The sequence below is a fragment of the Silene latifolia genome, chromosome 9, assembly GCF_048544455.1.
Source record: "Silene latifolia isolate original U9 population chromosome 9, ASM4854445v1, whole genome shotgun sequence".
Lineage (NCBI taxonomy): Eukaryota > Viridiplantae > Streptophyta > Magnoliopsida > Caryophyllales > Caryophyllaceae > Silene > Silene latifolia.
Window position 1 is genome coordinate 208857476 of NC_133534.1, and position 16117 is coordinate 208873592.

The window sequence follows — 16117 nt, forward strand, 5'->3', positions numbered from 1 at the left end:
GCGGCTAATTGAGCCACTTGTTGTTCCAACATCTTGACCGCGGCACTACGAGCTTGATCATTTTTTTGAATTTGAGCCAATAATTCCCTTTGCATTTGGATTATCATGCCCTCGAGCTTACCAACTCCTTGATTGTTGTGTTGTGCATTTTGTGGTGGATTTTGTTGGTAATTGTTTTGTGGGCGCCTTTGTTGATTTTGATAACCCGGTGAAGGGATATACTTTTGTTGTTGAGGGACATAGGCATTTTGTTGTGGTAGGGGTTGAGGGTTAAGCACATTGTTGCTAGTGTATGACAAGTTCGGATAAAATTTTGAATTCGGGTTATAAGTGTTAGAAAATGTACCCGGTGGATATGAACTTTGTCTGAGAGCGTGAAAAGCATTTACCTCTTCAATAGGGGCTCGGCAATGAGCGGCGTAATGACCCGCACCTTCACAACCATCACAAACAATGATTTGGCTTGTTGAAGACACGACATTGAGTTGTTGAAGGGAATCTTTGGCATCTCTCTCCGCCAATTGTTGTTGAAGCAAGGCAATTTGAGCTAGCAAAACGGAGTTGTTGGAGGATTCTTCTTTACCTTTGGATGGCACAACTCGGGAATTTACATATTGGGCATCATGGACCGCCATAGATTCGATCGTGGCATGAGCAAGGTCGGTGTCAATTTGATCAAACCGCCCATTGTTGGCGGAATCAAGAATCCTTCGGGACTCGGCACAACATCCATTGTAGAATGTTATTGCTAGAAACCAGTCATCTAGCCCATGATGTGGGCATTGCCTTTGAAGCTCTTTGTACCTCTCCCAAGCCTCATATAAGCTCTCAAAAACTTGTTGACGGAATCCGATAATTTGGCTCCTCAAAGTTTGAGTTTTCTCCGGTGGAAAAAACTTTTGATACAAGGCTAGAGCCAAAGTCTCCCAATTGGTGATTCCCATGGCGGTGCGGTCAACGCTATTGATCCAAAGCTTGGCCTTGTCCTTCAAATAGAAAAGGCAAAGTATTTCCCTTATTTGGGCTTGAGTAACACCCGTTTGACGGATCATGGAGCAATAGTCACAAAAATTTTGCACATGCAAATTGGGATCCTCCAAAGGACTTCCCCCAAATTGCTTCCTCTCTACAAGGCTAATGAAAGCCGGTTTGATCTCGAAGTCTGGCGCGGTGATTTGAGCGGTTGTGATTTCGGCCAGAAGCATGGCCGCGATGGGCTTTGAGTGATCGGAAAGTTTCACCATCTTTTTGGTAGTAGATGGTGGTGGTGGTGGAGTTGATGAACAAGAAACCTCCTCCTCTTCAAGAACATCTAGATCGTCTAAGTAAGACTTTCTAGCACTTTCAACTTATACGGGAGAAGTGGCTTCTTTCACTTCCCTCCAAAAACGTCGTCTTCTCCTAAAGGTTTTCTCGGGGTCGGAATCCGGTGAAAGCAATTCTCCACTACAAGAGGACCTGGGCATAAGACAACAATTTCTAGGAAAATGATAAGTAACGGTCTCAAGGAACAAGTGTTCCTCAAGACAAAGGAAACAAGATAAAAATCGATAATTCAAAAAGCAATAAAACCGTTTCCCCAGCTACGGCGCCAAAATTTGATAGGTTTATCGCGTGCCTATGCAAAGATAATTTCCCTAGACACAAATTAATGTAGTAATAGGGGTCGAACACAAGGAAACGGGAATTACATCGTGAATTGCTATGGGTAGATTTTTATCAAGGTCGATTACGATTTGGGTTTGGTTGATGATTAATAAAAATTGTAATGTAAATTATATGATAAAAGAGAGTCTAAGGGGTTCGGGTCACACATGCAAAGGTAGATATATGATCATGATAAATGCGGTACTAATAACATTGTCAATTGCTTAGGCTTGAAGACACCCACCTTACGATATTAGTGTCAACCATAGACCGGGTCCTAGAGAAACTCTCGTCCATGACTAGGTCGTCCTACTATACATGCTTAGTCTAATTCAATTCCGTGCCTCTCGACTTATAGAACGAATGAAAAAACTTAATCAATTGAATAAGGCATTAAACAAAGATTAAACGTTATGGCACAAGCATGTGATAGAAGCAATTTGAACAAAATTATTATTAACTTATTTTATCATGTTACATATTTAATTTATGCATGGCTCCCCTAGCCCTTAGACTAAGAGATTTAGCTACTCATATTAAGGTGTAAATTGTAAACTATATTAAGAGAAATGATAAACATGGTTGAGTGATTTATATGAACTAAATGTTTTAACATGCAAAAGAAATAGAACTAAAGTAATCTAAAAGGAGTGCTTAATTATAAACTAAATATAAACTAAATAGAAATGTAAACTATAAATAGAAATACCTTAAAGAGATGAACTTGTATGGAAGAACAAATAATAACCAAATGCTTGAATAAGAAATGCTTGAACAATAACTTGTAGAACAAAATGTTGAAGGATTGAATTAAGGAAAGCTTAACAACTTGTAAACTAAAATGAGGAAACTAATGAGAGAAATATAAAGCTTAAGGCTATTGTAAAGTGGAAATGGGACGTAAAATTGGATGCCTAAGCCTTGGAATGCCTCTCCTATTTATAGGAGAGGAAAACGAAACGTAAACAATCAAGGTGCATGCGGCCCCGATCGGGGTTGGGTGGCCCCGACCGGGGTCGTGGTTATCCGGGTATTTTGACTTAAATTATTGTTTAATGCTTGAATGAATCCAATGTTTGCGATAAATGATCCTTAATGCACCCGGTTAATGCTTCATAATTCCTTCTAAGAGCTCCCAAAAAGCATCCTAAGCATGTTGGAATCTTATTCTTTCCACCTTGACTTGGACTTGAACATTGGGCTTTGACTTTGATTGTTGGCAACATTTGCATTACACATATTAATCCATCAATTTCTCCATGCAAAACCCAATCCAATGCTCCATGCTTAGTCCAACACTTGGTCTTGATTAGCTTAGTGAACTTGGTGTATAAAATGATAGGAAAAAGCCTCTAAATGCTTAGATTCCTACAAAACCGTAACAAACACAACAATACACCTAGAACACAAGATTAGCTCAAAAATATGCTAATTAAAGTATGATGAACAATAGAAACCGAGCTAAAATGAGGGGTGAAAGTATGTAAATAATGCACTTATCAGACATTGATGTCAGGATTTGTCGCCTTCCGAGAAGCATCAACTTGTTGTAATGGGAGTTGGTCAATAGTTGGTGCTTCGTCAAGTCAAGGTGCAATACTCGTTTCTTGAAGCATGCTTTCAGTTTTGGGATTCGAAACATCACGTTTTCGTTTTTCCGAAACGTGAAATTTGCCCTCTTGCCGAAAAAGTGGGCGCCATTGGAGGATGGCCGGGTTGTGCTTCGGTGCTTCCTACGATTCGGTTGCATAATAAAGAGAATTTTCGTGCAATGTTGGGCTTGACAACGAGCCAAGTGAACTTTTTCCTTGCCCCCCATAGTGTGGATATGTTGGCTCTCATCAACATCTTCTCAAATCGGTTGGATGTCAATGTCTCGGAGGTGGCTAGGAGAAGGGCTCTTGCCTTTTGCCTAGTGCATGCGTACCTCCTTGTCGATGCCTTGAAGAAGGAGGGGTCAAAATGGTATGGTAGTATGACCCATGTGCATATAGTTGAGCAAATGGAGCACGGTTGGGATCCATCATGTTTGGTGCTTGGCGAGATCATTCAAGCCTTACACAAGGAAGGCTCTTGTGGAGAAGCTCCTTCGTTCGGATCTCCAAGGATCCTCCAAGTGTGGCTCATGGAGAGGCTAAGTTATGTAGAGCCTCCGGTCGATTCTTCTTCTTACTCCTTCCATCACCTTACTATGAGTAAGAAGTTGTACTCGAATATTTTTGCATCCACCGGGGCCTATTGGACCTTGAGATTGGTGGAGGAGGGTGGTCCTCAAATCCGTTGGGTGGTGTCGTGGTGGCACTTGAGGTCCTTGATGGTGGTGGTTTTGAAGGTTGCTTCCTTCATTTATCTCGAAAGGCTTATGAGGCAAATGGGGCGCCAACAAAAGGTGCCCGCTCTACATACTCTCGTCCACGAGAGTGTTTTTCGAAACTCCGAGCTTATTGATATTTTCGAGAGGTGGTGGGCCACTCGGCCGACTTGGGAGGTATCAAACCCTGTTGCCATGACATGGATGACTCCCGCTTATGTCAAGTGGTCAAGAGCTCAAACCTTGGAAGAAAGGTCTAAGTCTCGTAAGGACGAGGTCGTCGATTTGAAATATAGAGAAGTTGGCAAGGCCAACCGTGACTTTTTTGACGACTTTGCCGATGACGTTAGCCCGGATGTAGTGAGGCCACCAAAGAGGAGAAGCTCAGGTCCCAAAGAGATAGGAGGCCATGTTTGGGCTCGGCTTGGGATGGGTATGGGGTCTTAGAAGAGATCTGATGTCGTCGTCGTTCTCATTACCCGCTTGGAACGGGTATGGCTTGGGACGAGTTGAGGATCCATTCCGAAGCGGAAGTTCAAGCTAGGCGGGCCAACAAGAAGAGCAAGGGGAAGATGTACCCCGAGGGAAAAGGCAAGGGTAGAATGGAAGAGTGAATACCTTCATTACCCTCTTTATTATTATGTTGTATTAGTGTTGTGTATTTTTATTATGTTGTACTAGCTAGGTATTGTGTATTTTCTGCTAGTTTTACTATATAAGATGTCTTAGTCGATATTTTTAGCTTGGACAAGTTGTAGACTTGTTTAGCCTTTATTTGTTGTCAAGTTTGTAATCCTTCTCATTATTAATTAAATAAGAGGATTGTTTGTGTTTATGAACGCTTGTTTCTTCCATCCATCTTGTAAAGGCAATTCGGGTTGAATTATCCTAAACATTGCACTTATGAAGCGGGATTTTTGTGGGAAGGGAGAAAGACTTCTTTTTTTTTGTCTTTTTTTTTGTGAAAAAGGGAATGTTTCCTCTTTTCTTTTGTTTTGAAGTTGGTATGGGTGATTTTTTTTTTGTGTGGGGATGGTTGTTTCCTTCTCTTGTGTAAGAAAGGACTGCCTACGTATCCACCTGAAGAGGTGAAATCAAACCATGCTCGTAGTTCGAATGTTTTGTTAATTTTGTTTGGTGTTGTGGTTGTATCCTTCTTGTGTAAGAAAGGACTGCCTACGTATCCACCTGAAGAGGTGAAATCAAACCATGCTCGTAGATCGGGTATTTTGTTTGAGTGCAAATGGATGTTGCCTTTGACAGATCAAAGGTTGTTTGAAACATGGCACGGTGGCATAACTTACACTCGATAAAACATGCAATTTCAAATCAGAACTCGTTTGAGGAATTGACTTGAAAGCGATATTGTGGTCACTAGTTGTGAAACTAGGGAAAGGTTTGTTGGTTGCTAGGGTTCAAGGGTAGTATTTCTTGAGTTGGTCTAGGTTGGCCGGGTTTGTGAAACCCTCCCCGTCTAGGTCACTCAGTCTCACTGCGCCCCTCGAAAGTATTTTCTTAACCAGGTATGGCCGGACCCAATTGGGTTTGAATTTTCCCCTCGGATCAACGGGTAACGGTGCTCGAACAGACTTGAGTGGGCCCAATCGTCTATAGTTTCCCTTGGTCCATGAGTCTTTTTAGGGCCCTGGCGTAGGTTGTTCCCAAGTTGGTTAATACCCTTTGAGGACGTTCAGTTTTCTTAGTGGTTGGTTCGAGGAGGTTGACCTCGTCGATTTTGTTTGTCTGAACATAAGGACGAGATCCGGTTTATGTAGATCCCTGATAGCCTCTACCGGTGGTTTTGGCTAGAACGCCCTTGCGGAGGTCGTCTTCAATGCGGGTTCCGAGGATTTGTAGGTCCTGGAACGTTTTAATGTTTTGATATCTCAGCAGGTTGGCATAAACTGGACGGAGGTTGTTGACAAATTTCTCCACCAAATTCGATTCACTCGGCTTACTGGCCAATTGAGTGCTTACCCTCTACAACGGGTTAGAAATTCTGTGAACCCTTCCTTATCATTCTGAGTTAGAACTTCAAGAGTGCAGGTGTTGGCTTGTATTTCGAAATTATCGGTGTACTATTTAGCAAATTCGACGGCGACTTCGTCCCAAGTAGTAATGCTCTTGGGGTCGAGGGAATAGTACCATTGGTGGGGAATTGGTTCCAGGGATGATGGAAAGATCCCGGTGAAAAGTTCCTGTTTGACCCCCTTGATAGATATGTAGTCCTTAAAGGCCCGAATGTGGTTGAGTGGGTCCTCCACTCCCTTAAACTTGGGTACATCAGTCACGTAAAGTTGGCAGGTAATTGATCCCCAACGGGTTCGAATCTTCGATTGTTCTCAAGGTGGATGTTGTTACCACGGGCTAGGAGTTGTTCCTCCAAGAGCTTGAGCCTTTTCTCAGTTTCAGTAAAAGGCGGAGTGTCCGGTTTCCTTGTTTTTCAAGGTGTCGATACGGGTCTCGACACGGTCCAGGGCGACCTTAAGAGCGGTGAGTAGGCTGCCTAGCTGAGCAGTCGTGAGATCTCTGTTGTCGTCGTTGTTGTTGGACGAAGCTGAAGACGAGGCCATGGCTCTGAGGCAGAAAATGGCTCACGTTACACCCCAATCCGACACGATTTAACGACTAAACGCAGACAACATAAAAGAGGGAAAGACAATTCAGACTCAACAAGACGAGGGTAACCGTGTGTGGTGCCTCGATGCTGACTCGATTTATGATGTGACGGTGTTGACCGGATTTTGACCCGCGTTCAACGTAATAGCGTGACACCGTTGAACGAGTCTCGAGGTAAAACGACTCATAAGTAAAGACCCATAAGTATGTTTGCTTCGACTCGACAGACACGAGGCGGAATTGGAATGGTGGACTGAAATTTTCGAAAATAGAGATTTTCAAAGAGATTCGTTTGTCGGTTTATGGCCGGCTTCCGAAGAGTAGGAATCTTCGAAAGTCGGTCAGTTGAAAAGTTGTCTTAAGTTTGTTTTCAAAAGGTGGTTTGAGTTTAAGTTGCGGTGACTCTGAAAACAATGTGCTGTTTCCAAAGACGGCCTTGAAATCCAAAATCGTGTGTTTTAAAAATTGAGTTTTGAAAAGGTTGTGGCCCCGGGGACGGTGTATGGTCCTCGAGATTTGAAAAGGCCTCAAAAAAGGCATAGTATATGCCATTTCCAAGTTTTGAAAGAGCCATTGTGTCGGCGCGAGATGGGTTAAAATCCGTGTCTTGACACTGCGATTATAAAGGTGTAAAAAGGCGTTTTTGAAATGGTTGTAGAAAACCGGGTTTCAAAATCGTCATTACGACGGTCTAAAAAGGCGTTTCGAAATGGTTTGTAGAAAACCCGGGTTTGGAAATCATCATTACGACGGCATAAAATGGCGTGCTTTTGAAATGTTTGTAGAAAACCGGATTTGAAAATCGTCATTACGATGGCCTAAAAAGGCAAGCTTTTGAAATGGTTCTAGAAAATTGGGTTTGAAAATCCTCATTACGACGGCCTAAAAAGGCGTGCTTTTGAAATGATAATAGAAAACCGGGTTTAAAAATCGTCATTACGACGGCCTAGAAAGGCGTTCTTTTTTAAATGCAAAGGTCGGCGAAAGACCGAGGTTTGAATGGCCATTATAACGGCGCAAAAGGGTGTTTTTGAAAGTTCAAAATCACACGGAAGGAGTTATGATCACATAACACATAAGCACTCGCAGTTTCATTATATTATGCATAATCTTGACACGGGTTTTGGCTTAAAAGGGTGGGTTACACACCAAGCGATTCAACCCCAATTTTCGAGAGTGATACCAATCCAAACAAAATGTGTAAGGAGGGTGCCCTAGCCTCGTGTACGAAGTAAATGAAAGCTCTTTGACGAAGTAGAAATGTGTAACGTCAATGCTATGCTTGACTCAATCAGGATTTGAAACGCGGGGATGAGAAAACTCACTCCGACGGGACGAGCCAATTGGTCGATAAGGGTTAGGTTGTAGGTTCGGACAAGGAACCCAACTTATGACCGTAATATCAATTGATGCATTTCAACCAAGACCTCGTTTGAGTCTCACCATCTTGGGATCACAAAGACACAAGTGTCCTAGTTATCCCCAACGGAGTCGCCAATTTGTGGACATGGGCCCACCTACATGCTAGGCCAAATCCGTTGACGTATAGCGGTCTTTTGAAAGCCACGCTCGGCGGGGTAAAAATGCTTTTGACTGGATCGTTTTAGATCGGTCGGTTTCATCTCGGCAAGGGTCTCGAAACGATACAAGAGATATTCGGAGTCGCCACCAAGCATTTGGGGGATGCTTGGAACCCGTTCGAATCCACTTTATACCTAGGTCAACCAAGGCAAAAAGCGGTGTTTGATATAGGTACTAAAGACAAGGAGTCGTCCCTATTTAGCATCCTATCTCTAGAATGACTCTCGTTCGTCCTGGATAAGGTCCTCCACTATCCAAAGTTTCTAAGTAAGAGGTGAAGGTACGTATTGGGAAGCCCTTTAATCGGACACCCAATCTTGCCCGCGGTAGCGGCCTCTACTGATCGATCTTGGTTGGTTAAATGCAAAAGTTGATAAAACGGGTAAATGCATGAATGCGCATCCACAAGTTTGAACCTAACATGTGAGCTTTCTATGTCGGTTGTTTTATCCAAATATCAAGTAATTGATGTCAATTTGGATTTAATGTTGATTTGCATGCAAGACGGAAATTAAACATCCATTTACCGAGTTAGGTTTATGATGCATTACGTGATCCATTTGTCTTAGAAAGGCGTTTTGCAAATAAAAAGTCAATGGGCAGGCCCGTCATCTGATCCATTCTGCATTCGGGTTTACCGAACTCGGGATCGTCATAGCCAAGTGCTGGAAAGGAGACAGGACTTGCATCGGGCGGCCTATTAAGGCGCGAGCCATCAGGCGATGCAAGTAGGCCTGTCGTAGTTTGAAAACTGGAAAACAGTTGGCCTGTATAAGCGCGGGGCAGCAGACAATCCAAGGGGACGTCTTCTGACTGTTGAAATAGTTTGTAAAATGGTTTGTAACGGGGTGTTTAAACCCATGTTTGTTTAAAAATGTCGTTTATATCGCTTTTATGCCAATATGAAGAACGGGACTTGAATAATCAACATTGTATTGACGATATTCGTTGTCGGGTTCGGTTTTGCAAGCTTGACATGAATAGTTTTGAAAAATGATTATGAACTAATTGTATTAAGTTCATTGTTTGTAATTAGTCAATGTTTATCATCGCACTCGGGTTTAAACCGACATGGTATGTGGAACCAAGGATGATTTCGCATGTATAACTAATATGTTGGTTTTGAAATGTAGAGAAATGAATAAAAGGTTTTAAAATACCTTTTAAAATGTAATTAACCAACTATTATCACTGAAACACGGATTAAACCGTCATAGTATAAGGAACCAAGGCTGAAAATGTTTTATGGTTAAAAAGTTTATCATAAAAATGGTTTTAAATAGTAAAAACCCGGCTGTAACATGAAATGAAGAATGGAAAGAATGAACTCAAACACGTTTGAGTTCTGACCTGGACACCCCCATTGAGGTGCGAGGTACCTAGTGGTGACTAAGGCCTTCTGTTTTCGGTCAAATCTCGGTTTTGGCTCATTTGATCCGTATTTTGGACCATGTTATGAAAGTTTTAGCATGTTAAGGTCATAAAAATAGATGAAAAGACATGAAAGAAGAGGATTATTACACCCTCATACTTAAATGCTAGGTTTGAGATGAGAAATCGACGAAAGTGTAACAACTTGTTAGGTAGGAAAACTCGGTTGAAAACCGTTTTAGCAATGTAAATAGTTTTTTGTTTTGTTTAGTGAGTGTGTAGTTGGTCGAGATGGTCGATCAAGTAATTTAATGCACGATGTCGGTACCAAACAATGTGTAAGGCTTGTATTTTCGATCGGTTGGTCAAAAACACGTGTCAGTTTGTGACTTAAGAAGTCGAGTCTAGAATTTGAAGGGAGAAATGAGGGGGCGGACACTCGCGTACCTTCAAATGGTGGCATTTGAGGGGTATTTATAGAAGATAAAGTGGTTGTGGGCGTTTTGGGAGACGTGGCCGCATGGGCTACTCGAAGAGATGCGAGCCATTTCGCGGGTCTTCGAGCTGTCTTGTCACTATCACGCAATTGAAATCATGATTTGTTCTATCCTAGGTTTTGGATGACATGATTGTAGTACTTGACCATCAAATATAACGAGTATACTTAACATGGAAGCTTTGTGATGTTTGTTTTTTGTGTTTGACTCCGTTTGACTCGTTGTTGGAGTCGGGATTTTAATTTTTGAGTCGGTTTTTGGTCCGGTGTCGGTTTTGACTCTAGTTAGTGTCATTGCGACCCCGTCGCCGTGCACAAAACACTCCAGGTACTTTTGAAAAGTTTTGAAAAGTTTTATTTTCAAAATCGTCGTAACACCCCCATTTAATCAGGAGCCTTTAGCTAGGCCTCCTAAGTAAATGAGAGCGCTACCATATCGGGAAATCGAGGCAGTGAATAACAAAGTACGACAAACCAAAGTACGTTAGATAAAATTTGGCGATTACATGTTTATTACAAATTAACGAGACTAAAACTCAATATAAAATTAATTACAACTCGCAGCGGAATTAAATAAAGTGATTAATAAACTCTATGATCTAGACTTATAGGTAGACTAGTCGAGTCCTCACGCATCCCCATAAGCTCCCAAGTCAGCTAATCTTAAGTACCTGACAAGTCTGCTCCCCAGTTCCGATTCATCACAAGTGTTCACGAATACACTGTCAACCACGAGGTTGAGTAGGATAAACACGCAGTATTAAACATACAAATTTAAGGGATGCAATCATGTGGAATAAGTACCACCACCAAATCTCAATCATATCCACACAGTCGTCCCAGTCCCTGACCAAGGTTCCACCACACCGTCCTGCCGCTAACTCCTGGCTCGGGGATAAACACAATTGTCGTCCCAATCCGAGACTGAGGATATCTCATAACTCATTGTCGTCCCAGTCCGAGACCGAGGATACTCAATAAAATAATATGATACGAATATTCCCATCCAATAATAAACAATCAAACAATAATTCAACAATAATAATTCCACATACATTAATCCATCCAATTCCACATAATAAACGAGTTGAGTAGTTATCCTACCTTTAGCAAATTCATTTACTAGTTAATCATAGTTATTTTACTTTAATTAACCTACTCTATCACTTAATCAATGGATTTATTTTGTTAAAGCAACTGATTCATGGTCCATAGAATAAGACAAAGTTAATGGCTAGTACAATTAATTAATTAACCAATACCCACTTTAATCACAACCTCTCGTCCTTACATCTTCACTCCGCATACGAGCAACTACCCACGCATACACCTTCAACTACACAAGCACTCTCCTTACACCACGGTTTAGACACCTCCCCACACTGCGCTACCGTCACAGCATAACAACCGCCCAACCACTAGCCACGACCTACATGTACACCATCGAACAACCTTGACACCACAACGAAACCCAAAACATGTCCCAAAATAGGGCATGATATATACTGCCATATGCGACACCATACGACCCTGAGACTGACCTTTAAACAACTCAATTCGATTACCCATGTACTCTCCTCAACAATACTAGGACATGGTCCAAAGCTCGGAACTTGACCTGACTCATCTAACACGCACAACCTCAACGAAGTTTTACCGTCACGATGGCAAAACAGAGCACACAATCTGCTCCGGCCAACCTTATTTCCCGACCCTCGACGCAGCCTAGACCAACCATCGATTTCACGCTTCCCTTACTTGTTTTGATGACCAACGTCATAACTAGCTAATTAAATTCCGAGTTAAAACTGTTGAAGATATGATTTCGACTCAATCACACAAATAACACACCCCTACAATCAAGCATACAATTTGCACATAATATTTACTTTTCTGTATTTAGCCATATACTTTGTATTAGTCAATTGTATTTATTTGTTACCTTCATTAGCTCCACAATTAGTGGGATTCCATTAGATGTTCACACTGTAATTACTAGTATAAATAGCTTGTACATTTCTCTTATTAATCATCAATATATATAATCTCTTTATTTACATGGTATCAATTCGTATATCGATCCAAACCCTCATCTTCCTTCTTGTACTCGGTACTTTCACCATATCCATGGCCAACCAATCAAACGCCCTCTTTCCTAATGTCGATGAACCCAACAAACCCTTTCTCTCCATTGCCTTTCCCAATTTCACTCGCCTAACTAAGAACAATTATCGTTCATGGCGTTTCCAAATCATCCGGTTCCTTCAAGTCATTGGGCTCTTCGCCTTCCTTGAGGGATCTATGCCACCACCACCACAAACCATCACACCCGAAGCTACCACCATGAAACCCAACCCAGAACCCATCCCCAATCCCGCCTACAACACATGGTTCCGACACCCTTCACGATGACATCGCCCCCATAATTCTCAATGCAAATACATCTCGAGAAGCATGGACCCTTCTTGAAACCACATATGCAAATCCGTCCCGGGGTCACATTCTTCAATTGAAGGATCGTTTCCACAATATTACCCATGGAGACAAGTTTGTTTCCGATTACCTTCTATCTATCAAATCTTGCGCTGCCCACCTAGCCCAATTCGGAAAAACTGTTGATTTCGAAGACCTCACTCACCAAATCTTAAATGGCCTAGACCAAACCCTTTACAAATCTGTCATTGACTCCGTTCGAGCCCGTGATACACCAATCACATTTGAAGCCCTACACGAGAAGTTCATACAACATGAACTCCTCGTCAAAAACAAAACACCTGCCACACCCTTCACCCCCACGGCTTACGCTGCCACCACACATCCCTACTTTCAACTACCTCGCCATCACCAATCTCAATATCAAACTTGTGCCCCATCTAACCAACAACACCAGCCTCCCTCTCCTGCCCAAAACCAAACTCTAACCAAAGTCAACAAACTATTTATTGGCCGTTGTCAGTTTTGTCGAAACAAGGGGCACGTAATAATTGATTGGCCTGACTTCCGACGTGCTTATCCAATGGTCATCTTCCCTCCGCCACCAAACAAATAACCTTGTCCTCATGCTCACACGGCTACTGTACCATCACCCTCCTCCTCTTCCTTTCTAATCGACAGTGGTGCCTCTCACCATGTCGTCAATGACCTCAACAACCTTTCGCTCCACGCACCGTTTGATGGAGCCGATGACCTTATTATAGGAGACGGTTCCTCTCTTACCATTACTCGCTATGGTTCTTTCTCTTATAATACTCTTTTATTAAAAAATGTTTTAGTCGTTCCTACCATTTCCCGTAAATTACTTTCCGTCTCTCAATTTTGCAAAGATAATAATGCAATTGCCTTATTCTCACCCGATTCTTTTTGTTTTAAGGCACTAGCGACGGGAACCATCCTCCTCCAGGGCCGATTTCATAATGGCACCTATGAATGGTGATGCGTATAGAGGGGGGGTAAAAATTTTAATAAAGCGACGGGAATCACGAATAAAATTAGATTAAAATAATCCGAAATAAAATATAATAACTAATAAATTACGGGTTGACAAGATGAAGCAAGCACGCAAAACGAGGATAGACGGAGCAGCATCACACGATTGGGACGTGTCAAGGGCAGCCGTGATCCTCGGTCTAAATTCGAGGCTTCGATTTATTATTTGTCAAACTTTGTAATTTACGTTGTCAATTATTTTCTCCATAAAATTTAATTAAGTGAATGTGGTAGAATCTAGGCTAGGCTATTTAATGCTTGCTTGGAGGCCAAGGCTTTTGTCCTATATAAAGGACCTAGCCTCCTCATTTGTAATCATCAAAGAATTAAGAAAAACCTTTAGAGAGAGAAACTTGTGTTTCAATCTTTTTCAAAGAGTCGATGCTTTCGAGTCTTGTCATAAACTAAGGACGTGCTCCACAGTTTAAATTGAATTACTTGACGCGTTTTCGAGTAATTCCCCATTGTTATCGCTATAGGTCTAGTGATAGCAAATATCACATTGGTTCGATTTCCCCACAAGAAATCGAAGCAAATATCCTTTCATTCTTGCACAACATAAACACAAAAACAAAACAAAAAGACTTCCGCTTCGCCCAAAACGCCTCAAGTGACACGATCAGGTCGAGTTGCACCTAGTGCATTCGGATCTCCCGCTTCACTTGAATTCACAATTAAATCTTCCGCTCCGTATACGCTCCAAATGGCAACCACCACCTCAACACCAAGCCTATGCCGCCACCTCCACTGCCCGGCACCATTGACTTGGGCACCCATCAAACGCCACGCTCAAGTTTTTAAATTCCAGTTTTAATTTCCGCATTTCTGAATTCACTCATTGTACGGCATACCTAATGAATAAAAGTCACAAATTACCTTTTTCCGTCTCAACAATTCAATCTCACGCCCCTCTCGATGTCGTGTTTTCTGATGTATGGACGACACCCCTTTTATCTCATGACAATTTTAAATATTACATAATCTTTGTTGATCACTTTAGACACTATTTTTGGATCTATCCGATTAAAAATAAATCTGATACTTCAAAAACCTTCCATCGTTTTAAAGCCATTGTTGAAAAAATTTCAATAAACCCATTCGCCAATTCTATTCGGACAATGGCGGGGAATATAAGAAATTAACTCCCGACCATCTCAATGAGGGAATTACCCATCTAACCTCACACACCCGAGCATAATGGGTTTGCGGAGAGTCGTCACAGACACATTGTGATGCGGGTGGCGAGACGGTTAATAAATGACCACGCATCATAAAATTCAAGACAAGTTTTTGAATAATTGAGTAGCTTATTTTTCTTATTTATAGTTAATAAAGGCTTAAGGAGATTTGAAAACATGAACGGTTCTAGTTCGATTGGTGCGAGTTGATACGGATATCGACACATTGGGCGAGGTAGTACTCGAATCAGGAGGTCATATGGGCAGCAAGACTGGGTCGAACCCAAGCCCATCAATTTTAGCACATCAATCGTGGATTGGCACGAACAAGGGACAAGAAGTATGCATGATCTCGACTCAAGAATATGAGACCCGCGTGGGAATGCACTAAGAACCGTATGATCCAAGGAGTGCCGTCCAAGGAAGAGGATGCACCTAGATTTTCTCTTCTAGTTTTCATCACCTAGTTTTCTACAAAGTCTAGCATTATTTTCTACAAAATCAAGGACTTTGAATAAGCACCTAGGAAATGCTTTTTAGCATTTAATGCTGCCTTGGAGCACAAGTACATCCTAGGCTATATAAGGGGCAAAATCCTCATATGTAATGATCAAATTTTCAGAAATATAAACCCAAGTGTAGAGATTGTCTCTCAAACTTTGAACGCTTGCGAGTGTTCTTGTCTTCCTTGCGAGGTCGGTGCCTTATTTCATCCTTGTTTACTGTGTGTTCTTGATTGAAATATCCTTTGTTTCCGTCCTTGTTCCTATGTGGTCTTGGTTGGAGATTCCAGCTTTAGTTGAGTTATCTTGCTAGGTTTCTTAGCTAATCCATATCCATTTTACTTAAACATTTTCCGCTGCAAACTAAACTCCAAAAACACAAAAATATCGCTCAAAACACTTCCCAAATCAGGCCCCTTTTGTGTCTAAAATTCGCACCAAATTGGTACCCGGTTTTACATCAAATTGGTATCAAAGCTTCGGCTCTTGATTTTCCATAAGCAAGACGATCCATTCCTAGTGTTGGAAAAAAAAACTTACTGTTCACGTCTGGTACTGTTCACCCGTGAGGAAAAAAAAAAAGATGTCTCATGATGGTTCATATCAAGAACCATGGAAGGAACGTATGGATGACTTAACAAAACGAATGGCACAAATGAATTACAAGATTGATCAGATTTGCAATCATACTCTTAGAAAGAAGGGGAGGAGGCACGTTGAAAGTTCAGATTCCGATGAGAGCCATCATTCCATTCCTGAACCAAGGAGGAATAATGATGATGATCGTGGATTAAAACTTGATAACCCGGAGTTTGAAGGGGAACTTGATGCTGAAAAATTCCTAGATTGAGTAAGACAAGCAGAGAGAGTCTTTGAATATAAAGGCTATGTTGAACACAAGAAATTCAAGGTTGCTACCTTGAAA

The 16117-nt window shown here is 41.7% G+C and overlaps 1 non-coding gene across 1 annotated transcript; it reads left to right on the forward strand.

The window, feature by feature from the left end:
* Positions 1-765: 765 nt before the first annotated feature.
* On the forward strand, positions 766-872 carry LOC141603424 (small nucleolar RNA R71). The gene has a single exon (XR_012525302.1). It is a non-coding gene; the product is annotated as a small nucleolar RNA R71 (small nucleolar RNA).
* Positions 873-16117: the final 15245 nt, after the last annotated feature.